The sequence below is a fragment of the Macaca nemestrina genome, chromosome 10 (genome assembly GCF_043159975.1).
Source record: "Macaca nemestrina isolate mMacNem1 chromosome 10, mMacNem.hap1, whole genome shotgun sequence".
Classification (NCBI taxonomy): Eukaryota; Metazoa; Chordata; class Mammalia; order Primates; family Cercopithecidae; genus Macaca; species Macaca nemestrina.
The window spans coordinates 42,318,279-42,334,338 of NC_092134.1; positions in this window are offsets into that span (position 1 = coordinate 42,318,279).

Genomic DNA, 16,060 nt, shown 5'->3' on the forward strand with positions numbered 1-16,060 from the left:
AAATAAAAATAAAAATAAAAATATATTTCTAACTATATTTATAGGGTTCCTGAATAGTACAGAAATGGAATATGGTAAAAGTGGGAAAATTTCTATTTTAGGCATATGTGAATATATTATGTAACTTCTGCAGGATTCTTCTGCAGGATTCAAATTTTTGATTTGCATATGGTGTCACTTGCCAGAAGCAGATATTTTATGCATAACCACAGATGGGAGCTGTTAACTAGGATTTTGTCTTTAGCTCATCATCATTAGATATTAATTGGAATGGATCAGTACCTACCTGCAGGCTCTTACAAGCAGAAAAAAAAAGCAAAGTTAATCAGTTTGAAGATCACAGCTCAACTGGCTAGAAGGAAAGCATCACAAATTATGGAAAAGATTTTGGCATGTATTCTTCAAATTTAAATTGGTTATACTTGATTAATTGTAGAGTGTTTAAAAGGAAAATCTGATACTCTAAAAAGTCTAGGTCAGGATGGTGAAAGAAAGGAGAGTTCAACATTCCCTTGTACTAGTTCTGAGACAATACTCCTGAAAATCTATCAAAATAGAGGAAAGAGTGTAAAATTGATGCAACATTTCAATACAGTTTCCCTTTAAATTTTAGCAAGTTTGAAAATGCTTATATCAATGAAATTTACAAATATGCTTTATCAAGTTATTGTTCATATTATAATACATATTTGTTTCATTCACATAATAGAGGACAATGACTTTTTTAGAAGATTTCTCTATGTCTTATGTCTTGTACCCTCAGAATGTTTAGTATCTCTTATTGATTATCTCATATTTAAACAACCCGAGTATAATGGGAAACATATTTAAGGACAAAAAGTTAAAGACAATTCAAAAGAAGCAAGTAGGGAAGAAAGGTTATGTTACTATTATTTGGCTTCTTGTTTTACATTGTTACTTCAAGAAATTTTCTTTGGGATGTGTGAATTTTTAATTTTATAGTATTCTTTTTTATTTTTTAGGAACTAGTCTTGCTCTGTCACCCAGGCTAGCATGCAGTGGCACAAGCATAGCTCACTGCAGCCTTGAACCTTGAATTCTTGGGCTCAAGTGATCCTCCAGCCAACCTTAGCTTCCCAAAGTCTGGGAATACAGGCATGAGCCACTACACCCAGCCTGGATTCTCATCTCAGCTCTGTCACTCTAAAGTTCAATTTCATTTCTTTGTGTGACATTCAGATGCTAAAGTCTATATTTATTTCACGAGCTTCTTAGGAGGCTTGAATAAGACCATAAGCTCCAGAGCACCATTCAGATTACACATTAAAAAATCATTTCCAGAGCCTTGTGCAAGGATGGGAGAAGAGATAGGAGAGAAAAATATATTCAGAGTGAGAAGAACTATTCCAGATGAATTGATAGGGGAAGGAGAGGTGAAACAAAAAAGAGAACACTCACGTAGCATTTCCCATCAAACTGCCATTTTCTCCAATTGTTTTTTATTTCTTTTTTCTTTTTTCTTCTGGCAGGGGTTGGCAACCTCTGAACAGGTAAGCCAGATTTTATTTTTTATTTCTTTGAGAGTAGTTGTGAAAGAAGGCAGTTCCTAAAGAGAAAGGGCAGAGATGTGTTTCTGATACACTATGTTTAGGAAGCTCCTCTGGTCACATGTGTTTACTGGGAGAAAGAAATGAAAAGTTTTGACAATTCTGTACACTTCTCAAATATTACTTATTTGATAAAGCAACGGGTCCCTTTATACAATAACATTAATAATTGTCATCTGATTTTTTCTAAGTTTAAATTTTTGAGCAATGGCCTTATTAAGTAAACCCAGAAGTATCAAATGTGTTTTAGATATTGTTGTAAGTGAGAGAGAGACTAGTGGAGATTAATTACAAGACTTTCCTTGAAGAATTTGCAATTTGGTTTAGAAAATAAGACAAGTATACAAACAATAAACAAAGAGAAAGCCATACAAAGTTAAATATATTGCTTTCCAAGCACCAGATTATAGGACATTAGGTATGAAATGCTGTAGGAAATCAGTAAAGAAAGGGTAAGTTAAGGAAAAACACTCTACAGTTCTATGCAACTTTTGAACAGAACTTATAAATCACATATGTAGACCCTTGTCTTATATACAAACAGACTTCGAGCTCAAACAGGTAATGTGGCTTAAGTTAGAGGTGGCGTGAGAACTAAAATCTTAATTTTCAACCTCCTAGTCTCCTTGTATTAAACAAAAAGACACTGGCAGTGGAGGCTGAGCAGGCTTTGGATAAGGGGAGTTAGTGTTTTAGGCAAGCAGTTGGGTAAACTATAAAACGAATAGCTTTAGGAGCTGGCTATATTTTATTATAGCAATAGATCCTTTATGAAACTAGTTATTAATTTATAGGATTAATCACATTAACAAAGAACTTTGTTTCATACATTGCAGAGCCATCAAATAAACATGTGCCGAATATAAAAGCATAAAAATACTTGATTTATGCAATGGAATCTATTTTATATTCTTTTCTTTACAGTTCTAGAAGAATGGATGACAGAAACAATAGTAACCTCACAATGAATGTTTTTGACTAGGAAATAGTGATTGTGAATTTAATATTTGGAGATTAAATTTCCAGCCCTTCATCTACCACGAATTAGTTGAACACCTTTATATTTTCAACTGAAAGGGAAAAGAAAGTAATCTGATATTCCCTTTCTGAGTCATCATTCAGATTTTAAAATGAAAATTTGTTTGGGTGATGGACAAACATCATTTGTGAACTAATACTTGAAAAAAACAATGCAATAGAAGTCTTAAATGCTTCCATTATATATGTGAGAGTAGTTTTTTCTTTGATTTCTAATTGTTTAAAATTCCTATTATAATTTTGAACCTATTTTAGTGATTTTTTAATTCACTTTAAATAAATTAACAATTATTTAGTGCATATTCTGTGTCAAATACTATGTTTGGTGCTAAAAATATGAAGATGGAATGGCAATTCCTTTGCTAAATAAAATGATAATTAAGGTATACTATAGTGAGACATACTTTAGAATCCATTACACCTAAGGTATTTTAAATATGCTACATAATTTAATTTTTATAAAAATATATAAATTATCCCATTTATAAAAGAGAAATAGAAATATTGCCTAGCATAAAGTAAAACCCACAAAAAATTAGGCAGAAAAATGTATAACATCTTATTAATTACAAATAGAAAATGTTTTTCTATTTAGAAAACTTCTAAAAAATATTATCTCTATTTTCCAGTCTTTGAATTTAAACTTATAAAATTTACAAATGCAATTCAGATTTTTCAAAAATAACTATTGAAAATGGTTTACATACTGAAATGTTTACATTTAAATGAATTATCTGAAAATAATAAAATATTTTACTTATTCTCTCAATTGTTTTTGAGGAGACGTCTGCTTGGGAGATGATTAAGCTTTTACAGTGCAGTGAATAAATGTAAACTATTCCTTTATATATCCTAAAAACACAAAAGAAAATAGTGGCTGTAATTAATTAGCACAAAAACTATTTTGCCTTTATTCCCAGTGCTCTGACTGGCAAACTTTAATAATCATTTAAGACTTATTTCATATGCCCCTCTTATTCAATTATTAACACATTTTATTATTAGTTATATGTTCTGTTAGATGATGCAAAAAATAAGAAAATACAGGTCCTATAACCTCAGGATGCTACCAACCGATTAAAGAGACAGACATCAAGAAAATAATTAAAATATAATCAAAAAGTTGCTTATGTCTATTTATCAATCAAATAAAAAAAGTCAGTTTTAATTATTTAAGTTCTAAGTTTTAATATAAAGAAATAGAAGCTTAAACAATTGTTGCAAGGTGTGGTAGAAATGAAAGGGCTTCATGCCATTCCCCCTCAAAGGATTTCTGCAGGTATTTTAGTCAGCAGATGGTTTCCAGCTGTTTGCTTTTTAAAGATTTGCTTCAGCTACAACATCTTCCTTCATTCATGGTAACACCATTCCTGGAGCAACTCACATCTGGTGACAGCCAAGAGTGGTTATAAACCCAAGCCATTTTAACGAAGTATAGAGCAATGTTAATAGCAATCATCACTCCATATCTCCGTGTCAAATTGACTGAAATTTTTCAGGTCTGCATCATGGTTTGACCTTTTTCCCCCCTATCTAGTTCTTCCACCTTGCTTTCACAGTGGATCCCTGATAAACATCTTGCATCCTAAATATGGTCTCAACGCCTTGTTCTGGAAAATGCCAAACTGAATAGAAGAGCTGGGACACCCCAAGTCAGGAAAGTTGCCAATCTGTTCTTACACAGGAAAATCTCAATCTGTTCTTACACTGCTCTAAACAATTATCTGAGACTGGGCAATTTATAAAGAAAAGAGGTTAAACTGACTCATGTTCTGCATGTTATACAAGAGTATGGCTGGGATGGCCATACGCAGGTATGGCTGGGGCGGCCTCAGGAAACTTACAATCATGGGAGAAGGCAAAGGGGAAGCAGGCACATATTTACATGGCCAGCGAGAGAGAGAGAGAGGGTGAGAGAGAGGTGCTGCACACTCTTTCTTTCTTTCTTTCTTTCTTTCTTTCTTTCTTTCTTTCTTTCTTTCTTTCTTTCTTTCTTTCTTTCTTTCTTTCTTTCTTTCTTTCTTTCTTTCTTTCCCTTCCTTCCTTCCTTCCTTCCTTCCTTCCTTCCTTCCTTCCTTCCTTCCTTCCTTCCTTCCTTCCTTCCTTCCTTCCTTCCTTCCTTCCTTCCTTCCTTCCTTCCTTCCTTCCTTTCTTTTTGAGACAGAATCTCACTCTGTTGCCCAGACTGGAATGCAGTGGCCTGATCTCAGCTCACTGCAACCTCTGCCTCCTGGGTTCAAGCGATTCTCCTGCCTCAGCCTACTGAGTAGCTGGGACTAAAGGTGTATACCACCACACCTGGCTAATTTTTGTATTTTTAGTAGAAACAGGGTTTCACCGTGTTGACCAGGCTGGTCTCAATCTCCTGACCTCATGATCCACCCGCCTTGGCCTCCCAAAGTGCTAGGATTACAGGCGTGAGCCACTGCACCAGGCCTAGAGAGATGCTACAAACTTTTAAACAACTAGATCTCCTGAGAATTCTACAGTGAGACAGCACTAGGGGATGGTGCTAAACCATTAGAAACAACCCACATGATCCAATCACCTCCCACCATGTCCCATCTCCAACACTGGGGATTACAATTCAACGTGAGATTTGGGTGGTGACAAACAGCCAAACCATATCAGTTGGCAACACCAAAGCCTGTCTTTCTATCTTCATCTCCCCATCAAAACTATTTTCACAAATGTTATTAATGTTTCCTTGTTGCTGAAACCAATGAGCTTCTTTCAGACCTTTATTTGACATGCAGGAACTGATGATGATAGCCACTCTTTCTCTCAGGCTTGTTTCTTCTCTTGTCCAGATGGCGATTAAGAGCTTCAACTCAGGCTCTGAATCCCATGTCTACCATCAATTAGCTGTGAGACCTTAAGAACATTACCTCGCCTCTCTGTGCCTCACTTTCCAGTCTGTAATATGGTGATAATCATTATATCTACTTGTCAAGACTGTGGTAATGATTAAATCTGTGTATGTATGTAAAGTGTTTAGAATAGTGCCTGCTACATAATAATCACTATATGTGTGCCTTGTATGTTCATCCTGTTGTCCCACTTTATCTTGTTTTTCCTTCTTTCTGACAGTTCCTTCTAAACCTGTTCACTTTATCTCCCTTTGTATCCCAGTTGCTGCCTTAAATTTTGATGCTGTCTTTTCTTGACTCTTTCCTCGTGTTTCTCTAAACCATTTGACACATATCTAGTTTAAAACAGGCCTTATTTCTAAGTAGTAGACCCAAGTTTTTAACTTTCTACTGAATACCTACATCTTAGTATCTCATAGGAATTGAAATGCAACATATCTTCATACGGATTATTTTTCTTCCCCATCTCCTCCCAAAAAGAGCACAAAACAAAACCCAGTGAATGGTACTACTTAGGTTATGTATATTCAGTTGCCTAAGTCAAAGTACAGACTGAGATCTCCCTAACCCATATTTGTCACATCCCTAGAGCATACAACAAAAGTGATTAGCAGCAGTAATATGTATATATTCCATAGCACTCTTTGAATTTCTTACCTCCTTTCTACACCCATTGCCACTACCTTAGTTTAGGCTTTTTTTTTTTCCCAGCATTTCCAGCTCCTAACTGGCCATTCTAAAGTTCAATCACATTCTCCAACCCATTTTCCATACTACAGTCAGTCAGCATGACTTTTGTAAAATGAACGTCTCTTTACAGCTCCTCTTGCTTAAAGCTCTCTGCTTATTTCCCTCCATCCTTCAAGAACTCTTAAATCTTTTGTGTGATATACAATGACTGGCATAATCTATCCCATATTACTTGTTCTACATCATTTCTAGCTAATCTCACATTATATCCCAACTTTATGCCCCAATCTATCTGAAGAGTCTATAGTTTTCCAAGTGTTATTTAATCTTGTACACATGTTCTTCTATTTGCCTAAAATGCCGCCTCTATCACAGAAGTTTCTGCTTTGCAATTGCTGCTTATCAAACAACCACAAAATGTGAGTCATGTCTATGTACACAGTTGGGATTCAGCTGGCTGGTCAGCTTATTTAGGCTGGACTTTGCTGGAAGTGTCTCTCATCTTCCCCTTAGAGCCAGTGGCCTATCCTGGGCATGTTAGTTCCATGGTGATGGTAGAGGTGCAAGAGGGAATGTGAAAATATGCAAGATCTCTTAAGGCCCAGTCACAAAACTAGACAACTATCACTTCTGCCTAATAATTGGCCAAACCAAATGACACATGTCTGTTCTGAATAAAAAAGAGGGGAAATATGTCCTCCTTCTTTTGTGGGAGGGACTGCAAGATCATACGGTAAAAGTGTGAGTACAGTGAAGAAAGTATTAGAACCAGTAATACAGTCTACAACCTCCTATCCTTTGCCTTCCCTAATGATTCTGTAGGTTTCATTTCAGTCACTACTTCTTCTAGATACATTGGCCTGGCTTTCAGTCTAATGTTGGTGTTCCTATGTGCTTTCCTAGTAGCTGGAACAGTCTATTTTGTCATTATGAGCACATTTATAATTGTTATTTGCCAGGACCGTTATTTTTTCTTTCCATTGTACTAAATGTTCTTTTAGAGTAACAATTGTGTTTTGATTTTATCCCACTCAGCAACCTAGAACATAGGATGTATACTCACTAATTGTTTGGGATATTGTTGAATAAATGGATACATAAATACAAGAGTAATTGAGTGAAAGAATGAATGCATGAGTGTTGCAAAGAGAAGATGATAAATACCTGAACCAGGGCAGTAATGACTAGAATAGAAGGGAGGTAATCAATGTAAGCCATGTTTAGGAGATAGAATTGGCAGGTCTTGGTGGTGATTGATTGTAGGGGAAAGGGAAGTAGAAATAAGCAAGATATTTAGGATGTCTCTCAGGTATATGTCTAGAGCAGTTGAGATAATTAAGGACCATTCACCTGAATAAGAAAAAAAGGAGGTAAGAAAATACTGGAGAGGAAAAAAAAATAAAGATTTTAAGATAGTACATAGCTCTTCATTTCAAAATGAATGCTACAATTAAACAATTAGTTACTAGAAATGTATATTTGGATAAAAACTCTTTACATTAGTATGGTGTAATGTATGTGGATATACATTTCAGAAGTTACTCACATACTGAGATAAAGGAAAGACAATTCTGCATAAAATCTTACGCTTAAAATTCAAGACCTCAAGACTGCCACCTGTCCTTAAGAGTCATGGAAAATTGGACAACTATGAACACTCTCAACTTCAGTTTCAAAATCTGCAAAATGGGGACAAAATCTAGATCACCGAGATGTCATGGGTTAAAATAAGACAATGTACTGGAAAACACAGCCTTGCAAATAACAAATAAACATAAGTATTTTTATAACATTCTGTTTCAGGGTTTCTCAAACCTGATTGACATTTTGAGCCGGATGATTCTTCATTAGGGTGAGGAGTGAGAGTTGTCCTGTGCATTTTAGCACGTTTAGTAGCATCCTGGCCACTATCCACCAGATGCCAGTAGCATCCCCTAGTGTTATAACCAAAAATATCTCCAGGCATTGCCAGACGACTGCGTTGGGATGGCAAGTGTGTATATCAAATCACTACTCCCCACTCCTTTTGACAACAGCAAGTAATGGTACCAGCCCAATAGAACGGCAATTATTAAAAAGTCCAGAAACAGCAGATGCTGGCAAGGTTGCAGAGAAAAAGGATTGCTTTTACACTGTTTATGGGAGTGTAAATTAGATAGACCATTGTGGAAGGCAGTGTGGCAGATCCTCAAAGATCTACAGGCAGAAATATCATTTGACCCAGCAACTCCATTACTGGGTATATACCCAAAGGAATATAAATCATTCTATTATAAAAATATATGCACGCATATGTTCATTGCAGCATTATTCACAATAACAAAGACATGGAATCAACCCAGATGTCCATCAATGATAGACTGGATAAAGAAAATGTGGTACATGTACACTATGGAATACAGTGCAGCATAAAAAGGAAGGAAATCATGTCCTTTGTGGAGACATGGATGGAGCTAGAAGCCATTATCCTTAGCGAACTAACACAGGAATAGAAAACCAAACACCACATGTTCTCACTTCTAAGTGAGAGCTGAACAATGAGAATACATGCACACATGGGTGGGAATAACACACACTGGGGCCTGTCAGGGGTGGAGTTGGGAGAAGGAGAGCATCAGGAAGAATAGCTAAAGGATACTGGGCTTAATATGTAGGTATTGGGTTGATTGTGCAGCAAACCACCAAGGTCAACATTTATCTATGTAACATAGCTGCATATCCTGCACATGTACCCACAAACTAAGGAAGGAAACAAAAAGTGGTCTAAGTATCCAAAGCATAAAGTAGGTAGTATATCCTTCCACTTCTCCCATTTCTAACTCTATGTCATGAATTCAATTGCTATCATCCATATGTTCTGTGTCCAGGTTATTCTTTAAAGCTAATATTCATCTCCAAGCTTCCTTTGGTCATTTTCCCCCAGGATCTGTAAAAGTCGGTTCTCCAATTTTCCAAGCCTGAACTCTATTCTCCACTATCTCGTTCCAAAAAATTTATCTCTTAGATATATCTTACTCTATGTAAGGTAATTTTGCACACTTGCTAGATATTAGCAGAAGTTCTGATTTGTTTGCATAATTGATGACATTTCTAATGTAATAATTGGAATTCTTTCATGGACTTATAGGTTATAGAAAATCAGAGGTCTCTTTAAAATGGAAGATGGAAGAAGGACTATAAGAGATGGGAAATTAGAAAAGTTTGAAATGAATGAATTTTTCAAAATAAAGATATATTTCTTTTGAAAATTCAAAGATATAAAAAGAAGAAAAATATGCTTAAAGCACAGGTGGATCATGCTAATATTTAATGTTCAGATAGAATTTTTATGATTAAACATTTTGTGAATTGGAGACAAATAGCTTGATCTGGTCAGAGAAACATATTTTTAACCTTAAATTACCTGTCACTCTAAATCAGATAAAAATAGTTGGACCAATAAAATATTGATTTTCACTCCCTAGACTGGGTTTTAAGTGGAAATAAGTCAATGAAAAATAAGCTCCCACTTAGAAGATATTTTCTAGGGAGAAGGATCCAAGAAAGACAGGTGTACTCTGATAGTCAGGACCTGGAGTTGATGACCATGAGTACACAAAGGAACCCTGAGTCCCAACCAAGGGGTGAGAAGAATACATAAGATGGGTTGCTCCCTCAGATTATGCTCTGATATCAAATCTACTGCTCAGGTCTCCTTTTCTTCTGTAAGAACAAATCCAAAATACACTTTAATCCCCAAGTACCCAAGTCCTAGCATAAGAAGGTCATCACTATCTGTCCTTTGCCCAGTGTCCATCTTGAGTACAAAAGCCCAGACAAGGAATATCCTCCATTTGAAACCAGGACGAAGACCATGGATAGCTCATGTGTTTTATAGAACAACTATAAAAGTTATCCTTTTTTTTCCCCTATTTCAGCCAATAAATAAGTCTTCTTGCCTTGTACAGAAAAACTTCAGAATAATTTGAGTTTTGCCCAGGGGACATCTATATGGGAATGCAAGTATATAAGTAAATATTTGAACCCTGAACCCACTAAGAGTCTTGGCTAAAGATAAATATTTGGAAGCAGTGAATCAATAGGCAGTAATTGTAACCATGTGGACATACATATGGATTATTTATGTATGTATGATGGATGAGTTTGCTCAGGCTTTCAAGTTAGTTATTTCCTTTTATGGGTCACTAAAGTGATTTGTCTATACACTATTAAAACATGCTACATTCTGTGTCTGTTTCCATGTTTATTTCCTCTATAGACACAGGAACTCCTGTGGACAGCTTGCATATATTAATATTTCTGGTGTCAAATGTTTAATAAGTAATTGAAGAAAAGTTACAGAGAAAGCTTTAAAAGATACTCACATTGAGTATGATGTTCTTGATCTGAAAGTTCACTCAGAGCCAGTAATGATGTGTTTTTTCTCCAGAGTTTGGTGGGCTTTCATAAACTTATTTATATAATCTAACTCAGATTCCCTTTCATTGCCATGTATTAAAGGAAAGGGCATTAAAATTGCAAGCTGTTGTTTCAGAAGAAAGTTCTCGGTGTGCAATTACCAAATATGTCCGTTAGCTGTATGTACTCTGCTTTCCCTAAACAATCCCAATCAGTAGATGATATAAATGAAATAGTATTTATAACAAAAAGTTTCTAAAATTTTGATTTGTTGAAATTCTGTGTTTTCCAAATGTTAAAAGCTTAAGCAGAAAATGTTTAATAATATTATCAAATGAAGAGTAATGAAATAAAAGGTATGAATTTGTAGCCAAGAATATTGAACAAGAGGACTCTGAAACAATTATTGTAATAAAAAATTTTAATAAGCACAACTTTCAATATTTTTCCCTCCCCCATTTTTGTTTGCTCACGTGCAAATAAAACAAATGAAGCAAAATTTCTGTCTATAGATGACATGGCTTGTGTTTGTCTTTTTCTAATGTAGTATTTCTTGTATTCATGCAAAAAAGTAATTATTATTACCAAAGGATTAGAGAAACATAAATTATAGTTAGAAAAAAGGGTAATAAATAGACATAAAAGTAACATTTTCACAGGAACTCAACAAATAAAAATACATTAATTAACCTCTTAAAAGCAACATTCACTTATAAAATTCTATCATGTAACTTAGAGCTAGTTTCTGCAGAACTCTTTGGCAAGCCATCAATTTGATAGAGAAGAAAAGGATAAACATCAGTTAGGTAAACAGTTAAGGCTGGTCCTCAGAGAAGCACCCTGCCTGAAAAATCACAGCTACCAGCAAAAATAGAGCAGCCTGGGGAAAACTCGGGCTGCACCTGCACAGATAAGCAGGCAAGGCAGGCATGGTCCAACACAGAAGCCTTTTGTTCTGTATGTAATTGGCAGGCAACCAGGCAAAGTTTCCTCCCCTTCTCAGACATGTACACGATGGGAACTTGCACAGGGAGGAGAGGGGCTTACCTAAAACAAACCCACAGTTATACAAACAAAAGAAGTGCACACTGTGCCTGCCTAGAGACATATCCATAACCTCGTAGGCAAGGGGGACTTATGCAGACAGCTTTATGGATAAGAGAAGTTACTCAAACAGCTATAGAGATGAGAGGAGTTTCTCATAAAAGCTTTTGGATTCAACTGTAAAAACAGCAACCCACTGGGTTCACCTCTCTGCTGAGGAAAGATTTTTTCTTTCACTTATTAAACTTTTGCTCCAGCCTCACTCTTTGTGTCCTTAATTGTCTCAGTCATGAGACAACAAGATCAGATAACACCTTAGATGAGACCAGTGACCTGCTGTTTCACATTAACATTGTAATCTGAAATACCTGTTTGAATATAATTTTAGTTTTTTTAAAATCACTATGAAGTTAATATCCCTGCATAATTATTTCAATGTAAAGCAGTGTCATATACATCCACATCATGTATCTTTGGACCTTTAGGTTGTGGACTCAAGCCTTGGAATTTATTTCTTTACCCCAAACCTGATAGTTCTCTTAAAGTCCAAGTTTTGCTTTCAATACATATGTAGCACATTCAGGGTAAACCATGTCACCTTGGAAATTGTTATAAGATTTTTAACTGCATTCGACTTCGTGCAGTTTAGACTAGAGTGTTCCATCTTAATTTCTGAATCTCATGTGATTATTAAGACAATAGAAAAGCAGGGAGTGGTGATTGTGAATTCAGGTTGCAGAATTTCAAATTTTTGTTTAGTTGCTTCCTTATGACTAACGAAATCAGCATACAATACTGCTCATTTTGGGGTAACTCTGACCTATGAAGTGGAGGAATGTATATACATATATGTATACTGCATGCATATAATAGCATATACAATTATGAATATATACTGCAAATATATGTATATCTTTTTTTAAAGAGATATTCTGAAGTCAAAAATGAAGTGGAGGAATTTAGAAATATTTAAAAATCAATTCTAACTTTGTATCAAATAGCAGGTTGATAGAGCTAAAAGATGTAGTAGCAGTGAGATTCCTGAGTCCTTTGTATCATTTAGGCAGAACCACTCTACAACCAAAGGCTTTCTTTATTCTAAAAACTGGTAATTTATTCTTGAAGCATACACCTAACACTTTTGTTTGAGTACATAAAACAGCACACAATGTTTGAGTGTTTTATCAATCGTTTTACCTACATTTTTCCTCTCTCATGATAAAGAGACTTTTAGAAATAAAATTCAGATGAACTAAGTAACAATCACAGAGTCAGTGACCAAAAACCCCAATTAAAATGGAGAACTTAGAAACTACTCAATGAATTCAATTCCTTAAAGTATATCACTTCTTCACAAGACAAGTAACCAGCCTGCCCTCCTTTTCCCTAACTTATAATTTCCCTACTCCCATCTTTGCCCCAAATAATCTTATTGCCAGATTCATTTTTCTTAAATAATAATAATAATAATAATTCAACACCATCTACCTAGCTCTTAAAATGTAAAACTTCCTGTGCAGAAGCACTTGGCATAGTCTGTCTCTTCTAATCCTTTAAATAAATGTAGAGTTATGTAGTATTTTACAAACAGGAAAACGGATTCAGAGACTAGACATATCTGAATTAAAGGCACACAGGTACTAAGTAACAGAGCCAGGATTCTATTTAGGTTAGTCTGTTTGCTCCATCTTTGATGGTGTTAACTACCAATCTATAAGGCATCCTTGAAGGATCAGGACTCAGGAGGCCTAAAAAGTTAGATAGAAATCTCTAACTTAAAATTTTACAACCTAAAATAATGCATGGTTTCCCCTTTCAGCATTTATGTGCATTACTATGGGTGTGTTTTATTGTAGCCCCAACTGTATGCATGGCATTGATGACCTTACCAAGTATTTTTAACTGCTAAAATAATTTTCCATTGTATAATAATATTACATTAGACAAAAATTTTCTGCATTTTTAGGTTGGCACAAAAGTAATTGAGGTTTTCGCCATTGAAAGTCAATGTATGCCAACGTAATATTATTTCGTTTTGGAATAGAACGCATTTTCTGTCTTTCAATCTTCTTTCTTCATTCTTAATAACATTTCTAGAATGTATCCTAAAGTTTATACTGAGAAAAAACTCAGGTATCTAATATATGGTCAAGATTCAAATACATAGAAATGTGTGTGTGTATGCAAATGTATATACATATAAGTATAATGCATGCATATAATAGCATATACGTTTACGAATATATACACTGCAAATATAGGTATACTTTTTTATTTAAAGAAATATTCGTAAGTCAAAAGAGCATTAAATATTATAAAACTAAGTGAAAATTAGAGAACTAATATTCTTTAACACCATTCTAGGCATTAAAATAGGTAGGGGCAAATGAATTCTGACCAGCAGAATCTTAAGTGAAACTGAAAAAGATGCTATGTTACTGCCATGAAATTAACATGAACGTAACTTGTCTCTACCTGCTGGTGTTAAGTGTGATATTTCTTTGTTTTTGCAGTGAAGTACAATAAGTATCACAACTCTTAACTGTACACAATAAAATAAATTTTGGTTGCAAAAGATTCATCTAATTGTGTATTTGACTTTTACAATATCATGGTACTTTAATCCTGATTATCAACCTGGATATTCTCCTTCAGAAAAGAAAAGAAAAAAAGAAAAATGAAGATCTTAGCAACTCCAAGTAAATTACTGAAAAGTGATCTGTTTTATCTCTGCTTGCCTTGAAGAATTATTTTGCTCTAAAAGGTTTTCATGTAAACAGGACACATTGACTCTTTTCTTTCTCCCTCCTTCTTTTTTGTTATCCGTCTCATTTTTCTCCCTTTCCTTTTCCCACCCTCCCTCCCTCCTTCCCTCCCTCTTTCTCTCCCTCTCTCCCTCCCTCCCTCCCTCCCTCCCTTCCTTCCTTCCTTTCTTCCTTCCTTCCTTCCAACTAACTTGTTCATTTTGAGTCAATGCTGTCCCCACTAACTGCCATGGTTTTTGCAACAGAATATTGTGGAGTGAATAAGCACACATACTGTCTAATTTCCCATTTCTCGTAGACAGCACTAATCCCAGAGCTCTGAAACCATACTTTAGTCAGAGGTTGAATTGTTAAAATATTGTTTTCAGTTATTACACAAATATAGATTACTTCTACTGTAGCAAAAATTTTTGATTTTGTTTTGTTTTGTTTTTTAAATGGGTGGAGCTGTAGGTGCAGTGGCTCACAGCTGTGATCTCAGCACTTTGGGAGGCCAAGGCAGGAGGATCACTTGAGCCCAAGAGTCCAAGACCAGCCTGGGCAACATAGGGAGATCCCATTTCTACAAATTTTTTTTTTTTTTTTTTTTTTTTTTGCTAGGTGTGGTGGCATGTGCCTGTAGTTCAGGCTACTTGGGAGGCTGAGGCGGGAGTATCCCTTGGGCCCGGGAGGTTGAAGTTGTAGTGAGTCCTGATTGCACCACTGCACTGTAGCCTGAGCAGCAGAGCTAGACCCTATTTCAAAAATAAATAAATAAATAAACAAACAAACAAACAAATAAATAAATAAAAAGAAAAGGGGGAAAAAAGAAAGGAAGGAAAAGGAAACTCAAGGGGAGAGAGCTGCTGATTCATTTTTGGATATTTGTCATTAAGTTATGAAAATGAGTCCTAGACTCACCTTAGTGCCAGGGGAGCTGTGACATCCTCCTTCTTAAAAAGACCACTGTTTGTTATGGCCAAGAACCAAATAAGGTCTAGTGGATGGTATAAAATGTATTATTTGTAACACCTTCAATATTAAGGGGGTTTTCTCAGCAGGATTATCTGTCCAGAAACATCAGGAAGGTTTGCTAAGAGGATGACAATGCTGGAGGTAACTGCACTTGCTCTTCAGTCTGAAATCACAGGCTTTTCTGTCCATCACAGAAACATTATAACAATGGAGCACTCCCTTTTGAAGACAATGCCGGGGCTCCGGTAAGAGGGGGCTTGCTGAAAAGAATTACGGTGCAATGGAGAGAGACGTTTCAGGGCTTGCAGAACTTTGTGCTATGACTCATTTGCAACCTTTTGCAAAACTTAATGTGGCAAAAGTACTGCGTTATTATGATGTACCATGTGGTATCCCAATTTGTCATCTTCACTTGACATAGCTTTTATTGAGGGGTACAAGAAGAAACCCCACATTGGCTGAGGAAAATTTCTCTACTTACATCCCACACGGAGATTTAAAAATATATTCCTAGAATATGGCATTTACAGGAACATGTTTCACTTTAGTACTTCTGAAAGAAGACAGCTTTTTTTACCCTTTGAGTGGAAGAAACTATGATTCTAACACATCACCACTAGAGGGCCAATGGAACACACCTTATTTGGTAAATGGTGGTGGGTCTGGGCGATGCAGTCTCCAAACGTTTGAGTTTACTTTGCATCTTTTATCTTTTTGCAGTATTGACTGTTTT